The 8,125-nt window shown below is 47.2% G+C and overlaps 1 long non-coding RNA gene across 1 annotated transcript in view; it reads right to left on the bottom strand.

Annotated features, from left to right (window-relative positions):
• The window catches only part of LOC310835903, a 41,264-nt gene that overhangs the window by 32,896 nt on the left and 243 nt on the right, over window positions 1–8,125 (bottom strand). Inside the window, exon 2 of the long non-coding RNA XR_014559781.1 lies at window positions 5,643–8,088. This is a non-coding gene — a long non-coding RNA (uncharacterized lncRNA). The remainder of the gene's footprint in view (window positions 1–5,642; window positions 8,089–8,125) is intronic.

Here is an 8,125-nt window from a genome sequence, read left to right as displayed (position 1 = left end):
CTTCCCTAAAGAGGGCTGCCTTCAGATGTCTTCTAAAAGTCATCCCTTCATTCCACCAGAGCCTGTCTTTGCACACAGGCGGAGTCCCTAACTCATCAAGCGTTCAAGGCACACCGGCTCCCCTCACCTGGTTCAGCCCGCCAGTCAAAGCCATTCCCAAGACTGTGGCCGCTGTCACCTGCTGACAGCTTGGAGGAGCCACAGGTGAGAGCTGGGCGGAGGTGGGGAGCGAAGGTGGACCCCAGAAGGAGCAGGACATGTTCCCAAAAGCAACTTTCCTGAACTTGGAGGTGAGAGAACTGAATCCTAACCGCCAGACCACCAGAGGGTAGCAATGCTTCTGAATCTTGGGTGCTGGAAACCACAGGAGGAGAGAGGGCTCTGGTGTTGGGGTTCTGATTGGCTGGCAGAGATGCAGGGTTGCCATGGATACGCCTGTGGGCGATGAGAGGTCCTTCTGGTCCTTGTCCACTGGGTGGTGCTTCAGAATTTCTTTTGGAGTGAAGTTTATAGATGGCAGTAGAGCAACTGCTTTGCATGCAGAAGGGCTAAGCAATGACCTGAGTTTTCTGTGTTCCCAGGAAAAGAGCTTTCCTCCCCTTTTTTACTTTGCTGGTGACTCACTGTCACACAAAATCACCACTATGCAAAAGTCTGATAGATTCAAAGTGATGCTCTATATGTGTTGTTGTCCACTTAACATCACAGGGGCGAATAACAGTTTGTCCAAACGGGTTTACCCTGTGTCCCCCACCCCCCCAATCCCCCCAAGAAACGCAGATTTCAATTCCGTGTGGGGTGAGGATGGTGTGAAAGGACAATCCCTATGTCTTTATTCCTGTGACGAATGTAATGGAGGTAGAGTGAATCATGGACTTGCAGAGTTGGAAGGGACCCCCAAGGGTCATCCAGTCCAAACCCCTGCAATGTAGGAATCTCAGGTAAAGCATCCAGGGCAGTTGGCCCCCCAACCTTTGCTTAAAAACCTCCAAGGAAGAAAAGACTCGAAGCAAAACGGTTCAACATCCACCTTCTTCTTTTTTCATTTTCACTTTATTTCTTTAACAACATTTATATATCATTTATTCACCGAAGCCTATAAGCTTTTTGTATTCTGCAACTCTGCTCAGCTCCTGCTAGCTGGCTTCTCATTGCGGCATCTTCTTGTCTTTCAGGCTCTGTTAATGTTATCGTGTTAAACATAGGCGCCGACTCCATGGGGCCTGAGGGGGCCCGAGCCCCCTCAAAAATTCGTTTGGGGGGCTCTGCCCCCCCAATAATTTAAGAAAATTATTACCGTAAATTTCGCTCTATAACACACAGATTTTTTCTCCTAAAAAGTAAGGGGAAATGTCTGTGCGTGTTATTGAGCGAATGTGTGGTCCCTGGAGCTGACTCGCCGGAGCGCAGGGGCAAAAATAGGCAAAAATCAGGCAAAAATAAGATCGGTTGGGCGGAGGGAAGGCGGAAGCTGCTGCTTTCCTGCATTCTGCCTCAGGGTCTTACTGCCCACCCGCTTCTGTTGCTGCGTTTGCTCAAACTCAACAAAGAGCAGGGAATCCCCTGCCCTCCTGGCAAGCAGAGGGTTAAGGAAAGGATCGAGTCCTTCCTTCTATTTCTTTCCTAGTCACACTGCGTGCAGGCTCCAGCCCACCACCTCCTACTCTCCGTGCTCTAGGGACTCACAGGTGGGAGAGAGAGAGGGCTGGCTTGGGGGGGGGGACTTTTGCCTTCCTTTCCTCCCCCCACCCCGTTAAACTCCTCCCCTGCATTCTTAGCCAGCTGCTTCTCCGCACACCCCTCTTGTGCTTCTTGTCCCTTCTGTGTTTTTCCTTCCCTCCCCATTTAAAACGTGGTGACAAAGCACGGATCCACATGGATCCTCAGGATTTTTGCATTGGGTCACCCCAAATTCACCATCAGATCACATTACATGTCCATGGCTACAGTCTGTACCAAAAAAATCACGCACCCACTGTCGCCTGGGGCCACAATGGTGCAAAAACGTGGTTACAAAGCACGGATCCACATGGATCCTCAGGATTTTTGCATTGGGTCACCCCAAATTCACCATCAGATCACATAGCATGTCCATGGCTACATCTTGCACCAAAAAAATCACGCACCCACTGTTGCCTAGGGTCACAGTGGTGCAAAAACGTGGTTACAAAGCACGGATCCACATGGATCCTCAGGATTTTTGCATTGGGCTACTCCAAACTCACTGTCAGATATTAAAAATCTTTATAAAATAGAGAATTAAATACATACAGAATGTTAAATTTTCAGTTTTGAAATATTAGTACTAGTTTAGTACTGTATTTCTATATTACTATAGTACTGTATTAGTTATTTTCAAATACTTAAATATTTTTAGGGTGTAAGACCCAATTAAAGCCCGTTATTTACATACAGTATTACAGTATTTACATACAGTATTAGGCATACTGTATTAACTTTATTAACTGTATTAAAGCATTAACTTTAAGATATTATATTTATTTAATGAACCCTCAGCCTTATTCAAAGTAAGCTTAAATTAGCTATTTCACTTATTAATCAAAGTGCTATTACTGTGCGACAGCAATATGTTATGTTTTATTCTTTTAATGATAGTTTAGGATTTATTTAAATATCATTTCAGTCTTTTCAGAGCTATATATTCACTGCTCTGTAATAGTCTATAAGCATAATTGTTACTGTAAATTAAATTAGCTTTTTACGAAAATACCGTGCGTGTTTTTGTTTTGTTTCTTTTTTCAAAGCCAAAAAGTGTTTCAGGCTTGTCGAGTTTCCCGGAGTGTGGAGTTATAGAGAGTCGAGTTTTCGGGGTTCTAATGTTGATCATATGACTCTAAAATACTTTTAAAAAACTTTAAAACTCACTAATTTTCATCTAAAATTTAGAAAACTTCCCGGGGCAGGACCCCGGTATGGGCCCCCCCAATATTTTTTATAAGTCGGCGCCCCTGGTGTTAAACATTTTGCTTTGGGCCCGTTGGCGTTCAACGTCTTCATAAGCTACTTGGACCAGGGAATTGAGGAGGCTTGCATCAAATTTGCAGATGACACCACACTGGGAGGGGAGGCCAATGTGAGCCCCTCCATCTTAGGCTTATGTTGTGTATATACTCAAATAAGACCATATATCCTCACTGCAAGGAAACCAAACTCTGAGTAAGCACTGAGACCCCCTGGAATCTCTCACCGTTCAGAGATTGGGCCATGTGCAACACTGGGGTCAGAAGTGGGATTGTGTTTCCTGGGGTAGGAAGTTGGAGCTCTTCCACCCTATGCTCGGGTTGCACAGATGTGTAAATAAACCCGAAAGCTACTGTGTCTCTCCTGACCTCTATTCGAACTCTGGCCCCCTCCGGAGTCTCTTGCTGTTTGCAGGTTGGGGTGACTTGTAGCTGCATTTTCCCCTCCGCAGCTGTTAGCTGAAGGGGGACCCCCTTCTCCACTGTGAGTCTGGGTTAGGTCTTCGCTCTGGCGTCCCAAAGGAGGCCTAGCGCCTTTGTCCAGGGTCTCTCGGACATTCCTCCAGTTGGAGACTCGGAGGGTGTGTGTGTGTGTGTTGTGTTGTGTGTGGCAACAGCAAGGAGACCAGCCTGTCCCGTATCACCGGCGAGGGTTTTGCGGTCTGAGGAGCAGCTGGCCACGAATCCCTCCCCACCCAGAGTGGTGGCGCAGAGCATAGTGCGGCCCTGCGCACGTCTGCGGGCAGGAGGTACTTAGCATCACAATGCCAGAGGGCCTGTGAACTCCTTGCTCTCCAGACCTCTCCGCCTGAGAGCCCTGATGAATGGGGGCCTTGGGGGTTTAGCATAACAAACTGGCACATGTCCTTGTCGGCCCCCTCACACAAACACACCCACCCTTGGCCTTTCCCCGAGAAGAGGGTCCCTTCTTCGTACAGGAATCTGGGACAGCGCGCAATATGGGCACGGGGTTTCATTTATTGGGGGAATGGGCATTTTCCATCTCTCTTTCATATCCAGATTAAATGCCATCTAGCTGGTATTTGGAAAGCTTCCAAAGCAATAGAGAGAAAGAAATAGGAAAGAGTTCTGTTAGAAAAAACTTTAGTGAAAGAATGGCAATTTAGAAAACATAACCAGAAGCCTTTTAATTCTTTTCCTCTCATGGTTCCTGCCTTTTCTTTTCTCTGCCTCAGTTTCCCTCTTGGTTTCTGCCCTTCCTTCCCAGACCCTCCCAGTGTCCCTATTTTCCAGGGACATCCCAGATTTACAGAAGCTGTCCTGCTTTCTGATTTGATCCTGGAATGTTCCGTTTTTCCTTAGGACGTCCCTATTTTCATCGGAGAAATGTTGGAGGGTATGATTAGTTATGTGACCCCAGAGCTAAGGCGACCAGGAACTAGACAACTGTTAAAAGACACCTGAAGGCAGCCCTGCATTGGGAAGTTTTTTTAATAATGTTCCATTATGTTTTTATATATGTTGGAAGCCGCCCAGAGTGGCTGGGGCAACCCAGTCAGAGGAGCGGGGTATAAAGAATAATAAAATTCTTCTTCTTCTTCTTCTTCTTCTTCTTCTTCTTCTTCTTCTTCTTCTAGAATGGGATGTCTCTATTTTCATTGGAGAAATGTTGGAGGGTGTTCCTTCCTTCCTCCCTTCCCTTCCCTCCCTCCCTCCCTCCCTCCCTTGTTCCTTCCCTTCCTTCCTTTGCCCTCTTTTTCCTCTGGGCTTCCTCCTGCCGCCTGCCTCAGTTTCCTTTTGGAATCTCATTTCTTCCTTTCCTCCCTTTCCCTTTTCGTGCACTCCCATTGCCACCCCCCTTCCCCACCCCACAATGTCCCATCGCCCCCCCCCCCCAGGCAAGGCCTTACACATTTGGAAAGGTCTGTCAGCAGCTCTTTGCCTTTTGACCTAGATGGAGCCTCCCTAGCCCAAGGCAGTCTACCACACTGTATCCCGGAAACGAGGGCTGTTTCCTTGTTGACTTCCCAGAGGCAGGACCTGAACCAATGGAGTCAAGTCACAAGAAAGGAGCGCCCAGACTAAACTTTAGGAAGAGTTTTGAGTTGTTTGGTCATAGAACGGATTCCCCTGGGAGGTGATGGACTCTCCTTCCTCAGAGGTCGGGTGGCTGCCAGGGATGCTCTAGTTGGTCTAGATGAGCCTTAGGGGTCCCTCGCAACTCTACGACCCTACGATGCCTGTGTTTCCAGGGGATGGTGGAAGAGGGAGCGAGGAGGACGGCGTTGGGGAGAGGGTACAACTTTTTCTCTTTTGCCTGGCTGGGCAGACACAAAAGGGCCCCATCCCTGGGCTTAATCCGCCGTTAACTCTGTCCACAGACCACCCAGCAAATGAGCAGCCAGCCATAGAAGATCCCTCCGGTGGGGAACTTACAAGCGACTTAAGGATTTAGCCGGACTTCGCCGCAGATCTGCCCGCCCTCGCCGGAGCTGTCAGGCCGGGAGATTAGCTCTTGTTTCCAGCTGGGAGACGTGGCAGAAGCCGCTGCTCTCCTCCGAGTTTTGCCACCTGAGCGCCAGAAAAACCTGCTGGACCACAGCATTGTAGAGCTGGAAGGGACCATGAAGGTCATCCAGCCCAACCCCCTGCAATGCAGGGATCTCAGCTAAAGCACAGATCCAACCCCTGCTAAAACACCCCCAGGGAAGGAGAGTCCCCCACCTCGCGAGGGACTGTCCCGCTGACAAACAACCCATGGCCCATCGAGTCCAGCAACCTCTTCTCTCAGCGTGCACCCCAATGGGAAGTTTGCAAGCAGAACCTGAGTCCAAAATCATTTCTCCCTGCTTGAAATTGACAGCGCCTGGTATTCAGAGGTAGAGCATGGCTGAGTAGCCTTCCGTAGCCTTATCCTGCTCCCTCGCCCTCGAATTTGTCCAAACTCATTTTAAAGCCACCCGAGTCAGTGGCCAGCGCTACCTCTTGTGGCAGGGAGTTCCATCGTTCTAACTCTGCACATATGTTCGTACCATGTCCTACACTGAAAAGTTTCTAGCAGAAGGTAATAAAGGCAATCAACAGAATGGAACAATCTTAAATTTGCAAAGGAAAATATCCTTTTGAATTATATACCCAAGACATGGAATCTAACAAAGGGACACTATCAATGAACTCTCCATGCCCTTAGGACAGCAAAAAGACTGATATTGATGAACTGGAAAAATTAAAATGCAGCTGCCTGTAAGGATTGGATTGATGATTTGTGCACATGATTCGCTGCACATGAACATGTTGTGTAGAAATGCAGACCTGCCATGGTTAAATTCAGCGATATTTGGAATCAGTTTTTATAAACTCCGTATTACGTTAAGGTCTGGTTAATTATAATAGCAAGCCCCTCCCCTTCTGTAATGTACACATTTTTGTTATTGTTATGTTTTGTTTTGTACATGGATACTATTTCATGTTTCATTTTTTATGTCGTTTTTGTGTCTTCTTTCTCGTGTCTGCGCACTTGTACTTTTGGACTTTTTATTTTTCAACAAAGAAATAGACACACACACACACACACTGAGCTGCACAAAGAATTCCTTCCTTTTGCCTGTGCTGACTCCGCCAGTGTAATTCCTGTTACAAAAACCAGGCTCATGGCACGTGAGGAAAGAAGGCAGAGGAGGGAGGAGGAAAAAACCATATTTATTAAGGCATTTCCATCCCCGTGTGGTAATTCAGCCATGATGCGCTTGCTCAGCTCCTGCCCAAAGTCCAGTCCTGACGACACCGCAAAGAATGGCTTGGCTTGAACAACAAAACGCTAGTTTTGGCAGACTCCTGTTGACAGTATCTGTGAAGACGCCAATGCAAAGCACCCCCCTCCAATTCCTGGGTTTCAGTTTCCAGAAAGCTGAATATTTCAGAAGATTGAATTGAATAGTTGGGAGATTTAGGGTGGACAAAGACCATCTGTTCAAGTGAACTAAGTAAGGCACAAGTCACCCAAACTGTCCTAAGGCACTGATTGGCTAGAATCCATCTCTGTCTTTGCCTATTGTTTCCCAAATGCTAGTGCATCTTTTGTGAGATAAGGTTCAGGATGTCTGCAAATCGCGCACAAGCACCTATTGGCTAGCAGTTGGGAAGCCACCAACCACCATAGAATTGTAGAGTTGACAGGGACCTTGAGGGTCAACTAGTCCAACCCCCTGCAATGCAGGAATCTCAGCTAAAGCATCCAGGACACACAGCCATCCCATCTCTGCTTGAAAACCTCAAAAGGAGAGTCCACTGCCTCCCAAGGGAGCCCATCCCACTTTCAAACAGCTCTTCTTGTCAGAAAGTTCTTCCTGATGTTTAGTCGGAATCTCCCTTCTTGTAACTTGAAGCCATGGGTTCAAGTCCTGCCCTCCAGAGCAGGAGAAAACAAGCTTGTTCTCTCTTCCATGGGACAGCCCCTTAGATATTTGAAGAGGGCTCTCCTATCTCCTCTCAGTCTCCTCTTTCCAGGCTCGGTTTCCAGACCACTCCTCTCCAAATTTCCAGTGTTCTCTGCTGCTATCGAAATGTCCTTGAATTTGGTGTGGGATGCAAAGGACAATGGCGTGTGCTATTTAATGTGCATTCTGAATGCAAGAGGGTTGAAACGAGGCCAAGGCCTGTCAAGGCAAAGGAATGTGCACGGCAAAGAGTTCGCTCTTTATTGTCAAAGATAAGGCAGTCTCTTCCACAATTCCAGATCCCTTTGCACACCAATCTCAGCAGCCAGGTCCACACTCTATGGAGCAGCTGCATCAACTGGGGACCACCCTCTCCGCCAGCTTATGTACCTTCCTCCGACAGCTGGAGACTGCGCCTGCGTGGAAGCTGCTTCTGCTCTTCCCTTTTCAGTCCCCGCCTGGTTCCGGGAGACGATGTTACAGGAAAGGTTGGGGAAATAGCAGGCTTTTCTCTTGCTCAACCCAACCAGCAGGTTGTTGTTAAATGTTATATGCCAATTTGGACTTTTGGATTTTGTATGCTTAGGAGCTTTTGTTGAAGAGTCTATTGTTTATTAGTGTGTATTGTTAATTGTTTTTATTATGTTTTATTTTTATTTTTACTATGTTTTAATTCAGGATGGTTAATGCATTGTGTGAATAATACGCAGCTTGCAGGTTGAATATAATAATAATAATAATATAATA

Source organism: Podarcis gaigeae (genome assembly GCF_964106915.1).
Source record: "Podarcis gaigeae genome assembly, chromosome: 18".
NCBI classification, from domain to species: domain Eukaryota; kingdom Metazoa; phylum Chordata; class Lepidosauria; order Squamata; family Lacertidae; genus Podarcis; species Podarcis gaigeae.
This window is presented reverse-complemented; position numbering and strand designations above follow the sequence as displayed.